Source organism: Sinohyriopsis cumingii, chromosome 19 (assembly GCF_028554795.1).
Source record: "Sinohyriopsis cumingii isolate HCF-2022 chromosome 19, ASM2855479v2, whole genome shotgun sequence".
NCBI classification, from domain to species: domain Eukaryota; kingdom Metazoa; phylum Mollusca; class Bivalvia; order Unionida; family Unionidae; genus Sinohyriopsis; species Sinohyriopsis cumingii.
The window spans coordinates 483985-499426 of NC_142979.1; the positions used below are offsets into that span (position 1 = coordinate 483985).

General features: G+C 36.8%; 1 protein-coding gene across 1 annotated transcript in view; it reads right to left on the reverse strand.

The window, feature by feature from the left end:
• The window catches only part of LOC149775025 (uncharacterized), a 65004-nt gene extending 59895 nt beyond the window's left edge, over positions 1–5109 (reverse strand). The window contains exon 1 of the mRNA XM_089943461.1: positions 4630–5109. The gene's annotated coding sequence lies outside the window, so the exon portion shown is untranslated. The remainder of the gene's footprint in view (positions 1–4629) is intronic.
• Between the last annotated feature and the right edge of the window lie 10333 nt (positions 5110–15442).

The following is a 15442-nucleotide window of genomic DNA, read 5'->3' on the forward strand; positions in this document are numbered from 1 at the left end:
TTCATTTCTTTTTCCCTATTTTGGTAAATCCTAAGGTCATTGGAGTTCCCTGTGTGTTTAAATCGATTAAAGGGTATTTTTGTTAGTTTTTTGAGCTACTTTACATTCTTCGTTCCACCATGGGACAGTGGGTTTAAGTTGTTGCCCTCCTGTTCTGGGTATACATATTTAGCTGCCTCAGTTAGGGCGTTCATTACATTTAGATTGTATTGATCAATGTTATCATTATATAGATCTGCTAGAGTTATTGTAGAGAGGGCGATTTTAAATTTATCCCAATCGGCTTTGTCAACACCTCCACCTTAAATGTTGTTAGTTGGGTGTATTTGAGTCATTATATTGAGGGTGAATAGGATAGGGAAGTGATCGCTTCCAAGGGTGCTACTTTTATCAACTTCCCAATCTGAGATTAGGGCCAGTTTAGGAGTGACTATGGTGAGGTCAATTGCTGATAGTGCGCCTTTGATGGGGTCTAATCTTGTTCCTGCTCCATTGTTAAGAATAACTAGATTGGAGTCGGTTGTCCATTTTTCAAGTAATTTTCCCCTTAGGTTTTGCGTTATTCCTCCCCATCTTACTTTTTTCACTGCTTACGAGCTTATTTATTCTAGTATTGTTTCTGTTTACTGTGACGCATAAATCAATTCCAAATCATAGTAAAATTTTAACGTGTGTATTACGTCGCTGCTTCTGTGTACTTTGATGTGTTATGACTCTTTTTTTAAACTAAGTAACAGCAAAAGAGCGAAAACCAGCGCATTTTGTAATTCAACAAATAATTATTTCCCAAGAATACAAGGGCAAATTTATTAAAAACTTACAGTGTTGTGAATTACATCCAAAACAATCCTAAACATTATATCACAAGTGCGAACAGTATCCAGTATTCCGAAAGGATTCCAGTGATATTCCAAATGAATTCTAATCTTAAAAGTGCTTTTGTACCAATAGCTTGAAATAGTGTCTATGTGATAACAGTCTTGATCCATCAGTGATATAATCAAAAAGTCTCTGAACGAATTCACAATAATACCAAAATAGTGATTTAGTCCGAAAGCATTAAGCACTTGGTAATTTCAGTGAATAATTTAAATATGTCAGTCATCTCTAATTAAAAACTAAACACAATTAAAAGACTGAATCAACTACAAAAATGTTAAAGTAGGAATTAATAATTCTGTTGATCATTACCTCTATATAAAAACGTAAGACACAATAACAGAACCAGTATGAGGGCCAATTTCCCATCAAATTCATAAACATAATCACTTCTAGAAACTTCCAAGGTCAAAATGACACATACACATGTTTACCTCCAAGTCATAATGATCTTGATATATAAACTAAAAGTAATGACAAGACTTAGTTATATAATAGGTGGTTATAAAATAAACAAAATATTAGTCAGGTAGGCCCAGCTCTTAATATCAGTTATAAACATAGGTCAGTCATACAATACAAATGAAATATTCCTAGCATATAATCATGGACAAAGGACGACACACAATCCAAGTAGAAGAATAATAATAGATGTGATCCAAATTTTAACAAATGCTAGCTTTCGAAGCACTGACTCTCGTGTCCGTATTTTTCTGTCTTATGTCTACTCCAAGCAATACCAAGCAATCTGTGTTAATATTCATTTAACTGTAAAATCATATCAGAAGACAAGTTTCATCCCCATTTATTTGGACCAGCACGGCTTCAAATAGTACTGCAATAAAGTAGAAAAATTACTGACAGAAACTGAATTTGAATTTCTCGGAATTTTTATATGCATTTACTTATTTACTTGTGGGCGAACCCCGCACGAGAAACAAATCTTATTTTTAGATTCCCTATGATCTAGGTTCCCTTACGTAGTCACTGCGTGAGATTTGATACTTAAATAGGCCATATTGATGTTAGCGGCCCGATAATACCAGCAATCACCTTACTAGGTCTAGTTCGTAAGTATTGATTTTTAACGTTTTCTTGTCCTAATCATTGCATTTATAATCTTGACAGGAATAGTTATATTTATTTTAGCCTAGCCCATGAATTAGTGGATTTGGAGATAATTCACTGTAGTGAATGAAATACGAATACCAGTCTGTCACTCCCCTCAGTACACGTACAATGATAAAAATTGACTCGCTGTTTGTCACTTGTTTCACATAATGGTACCTATGTACACCTCTCACGCACGAGTGACCAGGTACAGATCGCTCAGCATGCATCATTAAATTCAAATTGTTTGATTACGTGTTCTTTTTCTTTTTGTTCTTCTTGTTTTGTTTGTTTTGTATTTTTCCCAATAATTAGAAAATTTGATATTGTTATTATTTATATTTTTGTGCGAATATCCACAAAATACGACAGAACATAAACTGTACTCCGCTGATTGAAAAGTGTGAGATACCGCAAGAAATCTCCGATTTCAGTTACAGTACATATTGGTAGCCAATACATTTGAGCATAAAATAAAAGAAAAATTTGCTTGTTCTAAGAGATTAACGGATATTTCATGTCGTGTGTGTCACGCACATATACTAAGTTTAGCACCTTATCATCAAATATATCAGTAGTCACTTTATCCAGAAAAATATCGTTAATATAATATATAGTTAGATAATTGATGCATCTATGACAGAAGTGCATGACCAACTGTAAGTAAACACTGTAATTGCCTATATAAAGGCAATACCAGCTTTCCCACAAAAAAAATATGCAATTCGTACAATTATTCTAAATAACATCAGCTCATCTATAATGACTAAAACATACACATATCCTTTATATGATATGAACTATAATGAAATCTTATTATCTTTTTCCAATCATATATTTATAAATTATGAGAAAATGTTCCACATTTTAGTCGGGCCCCCGGTCACCGAGTGATCTTGAGCGCTCGCATTTTTCCATCACTGCTACGTTACTTCTATCCGGTGGATTCGAGTCTCGGATCAGGCCAATATGGCTATGTCAGAAAGCCTGCCAGTAGCTTCAAGTGGGCCGGTGGTTCTCAAATGTGTTTCTTCCGGGTTCATCCTCCACCAGTTATACAGGCCATATATATCCTATCTTGTGCTGAGAAATGGTACTAAACCCAAAACAACAATAACCCCTTTCGGGTCTAGATTTCAAATTTAGAGTTTCATACCACCAAATACGACCCCACTCGAGCAGTTAATAACATTTTCATCCGTACACATTGTGCGGGTGTGTAGATTTCATGACTTCCGTCTGACGTTATATTGTAGCTGACGTGACAATGCAGGCTCAAATCAAGACAAGGTATAATTTAACAATGCAATAGCAATTCGATAATTCAGGGTTTGGACCTACACAATGAATCGATAATTGTTATAGTAGCGGATTTAAACGTACACTTAACCAGATATAACAAGATAAATAGAGTACATATGCTTTACTTATTTAAACAACATTGTTAAATCTCAACCATGCGTTCCAATTAAATTTCACGTTTTCAAACAACATGTAAAATTGAATTCCACACATATACATATGTATATTTACTTTGTTAATCACACATTACGTATGCAGAGAGACGAGTTAAAATGACCAAGTATGCCTCTAATAACACTAAATAAATAAAAGGAGATCAAAGTAAATGACCCATATCTGGAACCTTATAACCTTACTGAGAGAGAGAGAGAGAGAGAGAGAGAGAGAGAGAGAGAGAGAACTGCGTGCTTCAGATATGTGAAGTGTGTGTGTGATTTGAATCTTTAACGTAGCTTAAAAAATGTTTAGTTGTATCGATGCGATGTCTGCATTGTGCAGTTTATAGTGATGTCAAGCACTGGGGCTTCATGCCGCATGCATGTAGCATAATGTACCACCCTATCACACTATCCTGACACCAGGCCAACCAGTCCTAACACTAGCCTCTTAATGCTGAACGCTATGTGATTCAGCTGCGAGTGACATTTTTATAAGTCTTTGGTATGACACGGCTTTGGTCTGAACCCGCAACATCACACGTTCGAGACGGACTGTCAAACCACTTTGACCATCAGAACGGTCGTTATTTAAAGAAAACTATGAAATGACAGCCATAAAAGAATCAAAACGGTTAAATAGATTTATACTGAAAACAAATTTCGAAACTGTGTACAAATTCATAAAATCGTCATAATGAAAATAACATATACATAACACAGAACACATTAATGTCTTTAATCAGAGGTGGATAAACTGATACTATCAGTGATATGCACTGTTTTCTTGAGAAGAGGTGAGGTGTCAAAAGCAAGGTAAAGAAATAGGCATAATGACTTGACTATAAGCAACTGAAGCCCCGGTCTTTGCCTTCTTCGGATCACTGTTTGATCAGGGGCATAATGTTAGTAGCCGCCTTTCGAGCGTATGTTTTCGCCGGATTCATCGGTTTCCTCTGCTGTATTATCCACCCATCCTTATATCCTAACGTACCACTTAAACTGACAAGAGTATCTGATACTTGTTGTCCAAATTTGTTATTCGATGCCAGATAAGTAATAAAATAGCCACACTCTTTATTCATGAATTTATATTCCTCTGTCTGTCTGTGTATGCGTGTATGTGTGTGTGTGTGTGTGTGTGTGTGAGGGAGAGAGAGAGAGAGAGAATCACTCTACTCACCGACTTTACTCTCCTGTGTTATCAACCCATCCAATCGAAAGTAATATAGCTACCTGGTGAGCAACTAGGAAGTTTCGGACATTGTTATATCCCTTTGTTTGAATTTTCCTAGACCATCATTCATAACGTCCTGAACCTTACATGCATTGGCTACATTTGACACGGTTCGATGGACACTGATCTAAATGTAGTTCGTATCTCTAAGCTTCACTGCCAATAAATATAATCATATTTATACAGGTAATGGTCATTTCTAGTTCTCTGTAAAATGGTTCTTTACGTACTTTATCACTTACTGTTTGCTGACATGGTTATACAAATTAATCCCAGTTATGTACCTTTTTCACATCTATATACATTGCTTTATAGTATTTCTTCATGACTCGTACCTCAATATTGCATAGTTATGATTGTAATAAATCTGACCCGATTCGAGCGTCATGGGTCTTTTTTTTTTATAGATAACAACAAAGAGGCCAGTTATCGAAATAGCCTTCTTAAATCCTAATTGCTTCTAAACTATACCATACTAGAAATGTCGGGACATTCTCTTGCCATTTGGTTCGGATCGTTATCGTACTTTGGGCTTATAAACAAGGTTCACTACATAACCCGATAAGAAGACAGATTTAATTTTATATAGACACTGCATGGACTTAGACGATCGTGACAAAGTTCATTTGAATAGTGTCTGCCAGTAATGGCTAAAATTAAAGATAAGTCATTGTATCAACTTCCTGATTGGGGCAAACAAATGGAAGTCATTTTATTTCTCAAATTGAAGGCACAAAGGTAAATTCAGTAGAACACCTTCACATGAGAAAATCACCTGTCCCATGAAAGAGAGTTTTGAGAATTCGAAGCAAAATTATCTATCGATAAGTCTTTTGCATGAAAAACAGTGGTGAAAAAAAGTCATTTCAAATTATGTATGAGTTACAGTAACAAAACTAGAAAATGACAAATGCGAACTTGTTCCCATATGAACTTCATGAAATAGTGTTTAGCTTGTCTTCAATAAACGTTGTAGTGTTTTTTCTTGTGGTATTTTGTGGTGTTTTATATTGAGGTATTTTATGGTGTTTTATCTTGTGGTATTTTGTTTATATTAGTACGCTTAGACTACTTAAAAACCGCTGATTTTGCTCATTGAGCCCGATACAATCTCATGTATGCCATAACAGGAGACTAAGGGAGGCAGCAACAGCGGTGGCGAAGTGGTTTATATGCTGGACATGCGACCAAAAGGGTGCAAGTCCGAAGCTGCTATCACATCAACCCAGGTCAGCAAACGTGGTGGGCCATTCGGTTTGGTTCTTCACCAAACATATCCCAACAAATGTGCATAATTTTATTATCAATGTTAATAACGGCGTCATAAACCAGATGGAATTCGACAGTTGTTCATCATTTGAAAAGGTGATTTTCTACACACAGACACACACACTATATATATATATATATATATATATATATATATATATATATATATATATATATATATATAGAGAGAGAGAGAGAGAGAGAGAGAGAGAGAGAGAGAGAGTGGCCGAGTGGTCTAAAGCGCTCTCCGCTCCGGATCACTGCCATCTCACCTCTGTCTGCGTGGGTTCGAGTCTCGGCCAATGTGGGTATGTGAAAAAGCTTGTCAATAGCTTCTCGAGGGTCGTTGAATTTTTTTGAGGATTTCCCGGGGTCTTCCTCCACCATTAATACTGGCCGCCATGTATAGCCTATCGTGTGCTGAAAAATGGCGTTAAACTCAACAACAATAACAATATATATATATATATATATATATATATATATATATATATATATATGATCAGACCTTCCTGGGTCTTTGCATGGATTATGAGAATGACAGAAAATGCACACATTATTCAGTTATTATTCGAGATCACATTATAGGGACAGTACACTGATTTTAAATTGACATATATCCATCGTGTGGATGATAGAATAGTCGCACAACACCCCAGTGTTAGCAGAAAGTGAGACAGGTATCATATTACCGCCGGAGGAAGCCCCGTGTCATCAATACAAAGTTATTATGTATGTGAACTTGGAAAAACATGTTACCATTATCAAGAGGATAGACTATGTATTATTTAACATGTGTTGAAGGTGTTACCTACACTCCACAATCGCTACTGGTATCACGGTACTTATTGTTTTTCCATATACCTCAATGCTAATGTTTTGTGAAATAAATATACTTTTTAGCAGGCATGTCACACACTGTCATAAAAAACAATGTTAGATTGTCAATTTGACAAGGACAAAACCAGGTACTCCATTGCATTTAAGAGAGATAACTCTGCTGGAACGAGATAGGGTTAAGAGTTATCAAGTCACAACAGACAGTTTCAGCCAATCATACAAAAATACAAAATATGATCTAGATATGAATTAACATAATCTCACATGTTGCCAAGAGGCACAACTTTTTTTAGCCTAACAGAAAGTACAACTCTTACATAATGCACCAATCACAGCTAGTGTTTTTTTTTTTTCTTTTCCGCCCACCTGGACTTGCGCAATTGGTACCGTTATACCTACTGGTGTCACATGCTGCTTGGTTGACACCTAGCGCAGCTAATACATACTGAATTGCTACATTTAACTCGAGTGTGTGCTGGCACTAACGCAACGTTAACTAGTAAATACGCAATATTATCTCGTAATACCGCCATAGGACAGTACAAGGCCGCCTAAACAAGCAAGTGGGAGCAAACCTCACTCGCAGTAGCAATCGAACCGACAGAGCAAATATAAAATGGATTAAAAATCACGAAAGAATTATGCTATAAGTATAAGGAAACATACAACGGATAACTAGTAGAATACTACTAAATGAACTAAACTAGAGACTAAAAGAAATGAGTACTGAACACGCTGCTTTTTCAGCACTGGATACACGAGAAAAATAATGGCGACTATCAGAGCAAATAAACCGGTTAGAGAACTGGAGAAATACTTCAATACAAGACGGACAGAACGACAAGAAGAATCCTACTTGGAATGTACATATAAGAAAGGTGCACAGGAAGTAGATATGACCAAAATATCGAGAGAAAAAATACCAGGGATAACGTCAGTAATGGTTGCAATTAAATTGCAGATTCCGGAAAGTTTGCAACGAGTTTACTCAATAAACAGAAAAGGGGACGAAGGTTATATCGTACGCCCAAAAGGAACCCAGCCTATACTACTGTATGGAGATTTCAATATTGCTGGAGTAACAGCCAAAGAGCCCACACCAATCCTACGCAAAATAAAAAATAAAAAAACTGGAGAGCTACACATTTCAGATATACCACTAAAGCTACCACTGGAAGCTACAGTTGAGAACTTTGAGACGAAATTGAAAATTAAAGTGATATCGTAAAGACTAGGAACCATCCCCATGACAATTTACAATGGAACGAGAATCTTGGAAGTAGAAAGGAGCAAACTACCAGAGGTAAAACGAGCTTTCTTTTTACACGGCTTTTTGGCAAAGACATGGTATAAAGGGTGTATCTACCATCGGAAATGCAATAAATGCGAAAAGACAGGACACACACCTCACAAATGTCCGAATAACCCAAGCAGCACAAGAAGCGGAAATAATAGTCAGACAAACACTAACGAGGATAAATCAACAACAATAACAACAATAACAACAGAACAGGACCCAAGTGGAATGCAGACATCAAATAAAGAAAACCAACAACAATCTGGAAAACAAACAACAACCAGAACAAGATCAAGGAAAATTAACTACCATGCAGCCGCAAAAGGAACAAACACGGTTTACACAGCAACAACCACTAGGAAACCAAAAGCAACATGGTGGACAAATGAAGGAACATAAACACCAAGAACAAGAACAGCAGAGAAATAAAACATAAAAGAAAACAATTGCTGACCACAAAACACAGGCCCCAGTAACAATACCAACAACAATGACAAATGGATCAACAAAACCAATCCCAGCAGGGCAAGAGAAAGAGGATAAATACATACCAATTAATACAAAACAGAAACAACTACAACAACAGCAAGTAAACCAACAACAAGATGAGCAACAAAGGAAATTAGATACAAATCTAAGACAAATAGTACAACAACAACAGGAAACCAAGCAACAATGTCATCAGTACCAACAGCAACACCAAGGAAAAACTTTACAAGCTAAAACACCAGTAATCTCGACACCACAAGGAAATCAGTTACCCAAGCCTCCAATGTCAATACCAGCTGCAGAAACTCCAGAACAAAGAAATGAAAGAGATAGAAAAAGAAGAAAAGAACTGAGAAGACAAAAAAGGGATTAAGAAGAGGCAGAAGAATACTTCTTAGCATTAGATGAATTTCATAATTAGAATTTTTTTTAAAAATACAAAAATTAAGAAAAATTGACAATTAAAAAAAATTAACAAAAAAAGGAAAACACAACGGGAACAAACACTTACAAGTTTAAAAAACTATCTTATTCTATAAACCAATAAATACAGCAAACCACTACCATTGTATAAACAATACAATTTAGCAAACACTTACAAGTAGGACGGGGGGGGGGGGGGGGCCTGTCCAACATATCTGTAAAGATCAACTGGAGAAATCACCCTCCAAAAAAAAATTAAGAAAATAAAAGAGTATGTGGAGTATATGTCACACCTCATTCAACCCAAAGCAATATAGTGGGAGTATAGACACTAGCCCAATCACCACCACTGAAACTTTTTTAATTTTACAGTGACAAAGCCACCCACCCCCTACAGACAAACTTACCCAAGCAAACTGAATTTCAACCCGCAAGTAGTACTCCAATCTCAATTCCTCCATTTATCTCACCCGTCACTTTTTCCAAATTACACCCGGGTACAGGACCAGAAAATATTGACCTTAACGACACACTCTCGATTCTAATTAATGACTCGGCAAGGATGTTTTGATGAATTTTGACAGAGACAAAGACTGAGATTGATGGGGTGAAATGTTTGCCCATGTCTTGGGTTTTGCTGTTTTTGGGGTAGGTTTTGGATCTGGTTTGGTGTTTGATTTTTTTCCCCTGTTTATCTGTTTGGTGTTTTCGTAATTGGTTTGGTTATTTATGGTTTGGTTTTTGTGGTTTCTGATGTGAAATCATGGATGACTTGTAACAAGCTGCAGATGAATGATGATAAAACTGAGGCCATTCTGATCACAACAAAAAGACTTTCTTATTCACATCCGTTACCTCAGACAATAAATATCAGCAACGCCAACATTAAATTCACACAATCAATACAAAACCTAGATGTTACTCTGGACGGTACTCTCACATTGCACCAACATGTCATGAACATATGCAAGGCTGCATATCTTGAGCTGAGACGCATCTGCTCCATTCGCAGATATCTTTCAGTTGATGCCACTAAAACACTTGTGTGTTCATTAGTACTTTCAAGACTGGACTATTGTAACTCAATTCTGTCTGGTTCATCTCAATATCTACTCCTGAAACTTCAAAAAGTTCAAAACACAGCTGCTCGGATCATACTTAGAGTACTACGATCAGAACACACCTCCCTGATGCTCTGTACCCTACACTGGCTATCCATTCGATCCAGAATCAAACACAAAATTTGTTCTCTGTGCTACGTTTCACTGTCAGACTCTAGTCCAATATACCTATCCGACCTCACCCGTGTGTACACACCAGCAAGATACTTACGCTCCTCTTCTGATAATCGTATACTCGTTATTCCCACTATGAAAACAAAGTCATATGGACAGCGTTCTTTTGCATACCAGGGCCCAGCAACATGGAATGAATTGCCCACTGAACTTAGACACAAAGACACAGTGAGCACATTCAAGAGGGCTCTCAAAACTCACTTATTTGGACTGCAAGAACAAACTTAAAGACCTAATAATGTTTCCTACCTGAAATATTCTAAGCATGTTTTTTATTTTTTAATGTTTTTCTAATTTCGTGTTGTTTGTTTTTGTAATAATATTATTATGTTTCTTATCTTATAGGTGTCATCTAATGTTGTAAAGCGCTTAGAGCTTCTAAAGATTAGGCGCTATACAAAGTCCTCCTTATTATTATTATTATTATAACTGGACATGCAGCACTAAAAGGAAACATTCGAAGCAGGACAACCACACTAACTGCAAACACTAGTACTGAGATCAACAAAAACACAACCCAAGACAGTATAGCAACAGTAGGCCTATACAAAAAGTCCTTAGGCTGCCCAGAGAAAAACAACTCAAAACAATCAAACGATTCATTGCATATTACGGGTTTAATATAAACAGGGTATACAAGGTCAAGAATTCCCGAAAACAGGAAACACCAATTGCTATATCGAATCCAATATAGCCCCCCCCCCCCCAATATTTTTTTTTAAAAACAATGGTAAGATTAGGTCCCTACGAAAAGCTATACAAACTGGAAAAATATTTTTTTTTAAAAAACACGCTTTTGCGGAAACTGCAAATGGTGGGCACACTTCACTAGCTCTTGCAAAAACAATTCAAAATGCGACGACTGTGGTGGCACGCATAAGGGGCGGTGCAGGAGGAAAGAAATTAATTAAATGCGCTAATTGTGCAGGACCACACCACCCTAAATCATGTAACTGCTCGTGAATTACCTATAGTACAACATATGGATTCGAACCACACATCATATAAAGAAGCAAGACTAAATATCATTCAAAATCTGAAAACTCCACCCCTCAAAAAAAACAAAAAAAAAATTAGAACTGAACGTTACCACCAATCAAACAAAACAGACCACCACCCCCACCACCACCCCCCCAAAAAAAAATTAATAATAGCCGAAATGAGAATACAGAAAGCAGGAAAACTAACGTAAGCAAAACAGCACCACCCAAACCAAACACACACTCCTACAAAAACTTATACTGGGCTTTATAATAATAACCAGGCACCCAGATATCAAACAAACCAAGTACCCAAATTCATTAGCACACCAGAGGAAAGGAATAATCAAGCCACCAAATCAAATAGGAACTCTACCAGTGTTGCCCTCGTGTTCATTAGTGAATTTACTAACAGCATTGTACAAAATACAAAAATTGATCATGTCCCAATCGACATGACTCATCAAGTGCTAACAAAATTAAAATCAATAAACAAAATCTTTCCCAATCAAAACTCGAGATCATACTGAAGCATTCCCAAATCATAACAATAGTAAATATCAATAATCAATATGTATCCAACTCAACGTAAATTCTTGATACTGTGGCAGTGGAGCTGCCGCTGGATCATTAGGAATAACCCCGAACTAATCCAAAAAATAAACATAAACATACCTAAACCTGACATTATCTGCTTACAAGAAACCTATCTGAATCAGGCCTCTAAGACCATCAACAAAATTCCAGGATACTCAACTGTATATACTAAAAATAGAACAAACGGTAGACTAAAAGGGAGGCTAGCAACTTATATTACTGACTCACTTCCAAACACATCAGAAGTTACCCCAGATCAAAACCAAGACGCACCTGAAAAAATAGAGATTCAAACCATCATGATTATCACTTTCCATCATACTATAAAACTGCTAAACTTATATGACCCAGGGGAGATAATCCAACAGCAATCAATCACTATACAAAAATGACCACTGACAAAGCGGAAAATCTTAACAGATGTGGGGATTTTAAAGCCCATAACGAAAGATGGGGATGAATAACGCAAAACCTAAAGGGGAAAACTACTTGAAAAATGGATAACCGAATCTAGTATAGTTATTCTTAACAATGGAGCAGGAACAAGATTAGGCCCCATCAAAGGTGCACTATTTGAAATCGACCTCACCAGTCACTCCTAAATGGCCCAAATCTCAGATTGGAAAGTTGATCAAAGCAGCACCCTTGGAAGCGATCACTTCCTTATCCAACTCACCCTCAATATAATGATACAAACACACCCAACTAACAACATACCAAGGTGGAGGTGTTGACAAAGCCGATTGGGATAAATTTTAAATCGCCCTCTCTACAATAACTCTAGCAGATCTTTATAATGATAACATTGATCAATACAATCTAAATGTAATGAACACACTAACTGAGGCAGCTAAAATAAGTATACCCAGAACAGAAGGACAACAACTTAAATCCACTGCCCCATGGTGGAACGAAGAATGTAAAGTAGCTCAAACAAAACTTAAAAAGGCCCTTAATCGATTTAAACACACATGGAACTCCAAAGACTTTAGGGTTTACAAAAATGGGAAAAAGAAATGAAAACAATAATCCAAAATTGCAAAAGAAACATCCTGGCAAGCCTTCTGCTCTAACATAAACTTCAAAACCAACGTAAAACATGTATGGGACAAGATAAAAGCAATAAAGGGGAAAAGCAAGCAACCAACTCCCAAATTGACTGGAAATCTAACCCACTAGGAAAAGGCAAACTGCTTGGCATCATACTTTGCAACATGAGCAGCAACTCCAACCATACCCAACATTTCCAAGAGCAGCGCCAAAATGTAGAACAAAAATATCCAAACCTCTTCTCCGACCTAGGATCCAAACAATGTAAATTAAATGAGGACCTCACAATATCAGAATGGATAGCTGCATTTGCTAAGAAAAAGGCAACCTCACCCGGAGAAGATCAACTTGACTATGAAAGATACAAATACATCCCTGAAAACATAACCGAAATCATACTAGATCTACTTAATAATAGCTGGCGGAAGGGCCAACTAACCAAAAGATGGTAAAAAGCTATCGTCATTCCAATACCCAAACCTAGAAAAAACCCAAATGATATCAATCCATACAGATCCATATCTCTAACTGACAGCATATGCAAAATAATGGAAACAATGATTATTGACAGACTCAAATACCATCTAGAAAGCAACAACTACAGTGCAGAAACACAAGGCGGCTTTGTCAACAAAAGATCCACCCTGGACCAATTGTTCAGACTAAAAGCAATCATCGAGCTCGCATTTAACGCAAAAAGCAAATGCAATAGACATCTAATCGCAGTATTTCTCGATCTAGAAAAACCATTTGATTTGGTCTGGACAAAAGGTCTTATTGCGAAACGTAATCTATACAAAATAACAGCCCGCATACATAACTGGATATCAGACTTCCTAACAGATCGGAAGTTACTGACAAAAGTAGGAGATCAATATACAGATATATATAACCTAGAAAACGGAACGCCACAAGGTAGAGTGCTTAGCCCCACTTTATTCAACAACATGGTAAACGACCTTGACACTATAATTAACAAAATAAAGATAGATCTATCCCAATTTGTTGACGATAATGGGATTTGGAAAGCAGGCAATCCAAATAGCAAAACAGTCATAGGGCAAATACAAGATAGTCTTAACCAAACAGGTCAGTGGGCAGATAAATGGGGTTTAGAAATATTCAACACCATAACAGAAGCCATTATGTTCTCGCCACACAATAGAAATACCATAGAATACCCTATACTGCACATACAAGGGAAAAAAATAAAAATTTTCAAAATCGCCAAATTCCTAGGAATATTTCTTAACAAAAACCTAACATGGAAACACCACATTAAGAGCTCATCCAAAAATGTAAAGCTGATCTAAGTCTATTAAGAAACCTCAAGGGAACTACATTGGGAGCCAACCAAGAAACGATTTTAACAACATATAAGGCACTTATAAGAGCAAAAATAGATTACGGATGCCAAGTCTATGCATCAGCTAACCAAACATCACTTAGTAAACAAGATTCCATACAACATAAGGTACTAATTATTTGCAATGGAGCACTAAACTTAACCTCCCTGGAAGAGCTCCAAATACTGACAAGAGAACTACCACTGCAACTAAGAAGAAACGAAATCATATTAAGATATGCCGCAGGAGTTTAGGAGTTTTGATCCACAAAACAAGCCACCCCACCAACAATATTATCCAATAAAGTAATACCCGTTTAATTAAAAAACTGAAACCACAACCACCTGGTGCAAAAGAAATTCATGAACTAAGGATCTTATCCTACCCACTCTACAAGATGAACAATGCAGTTATCCCGCCCCAACACCATCGACGGGAGGTAACCCTAATTGTAACACAATAGCCCTTACTTATAGCAACAAACAAGACCACGTACATGATATAAGGACAACAAATATTAGCGAAGAAAAATACATTGGGTACACCAAGATATACACCGATGGCTCAAAAATTACAAAACAGAATTCGGAGCTAGATTACCCGACACCTGCTACATTAACACAGCTAAATTATGGGCCATTATTGAAGCTCTAAAATGGATCCATCTAACAAACACTAAACAAGCAGTTATCATTAGCAACTCCCTTAGTGTCATTAACTCTATTAAATCAAACCACTCTATCACAAGAAGCAACTTCCTGAAGGAAACCAAACACTTAATTAAAAAGCTGCTAAATAGCAAACATATAATAGAGTTCAAGTGGGTGCCCTCCCATATCGGACAAGCAGGTAACGATAAAGCAGACCAAGTATCTAAACAATATCTCCATTAACCGACTCCATAGCATTATACTACAGCGTCCAAGAATTGTATATCATCATCAGAATTAAAATCGACAATAAGTAGCAACAACAATGGGATAGCAGCAAAAAGGGGCGCAAGCTATACTCCATACTAAATAAGATTGCAAGACGTACAAACCCACCACAACTCGTTAGAAGTCAGGATCGAAACCTTGTCAGTAGGATACTAACAGGTAAAACTTAAATAGCCAGCAGCTTTGGGAATCCAAACCACTTCTTTTGTTTGTATGACAGAGCTCCAAGCGTTAT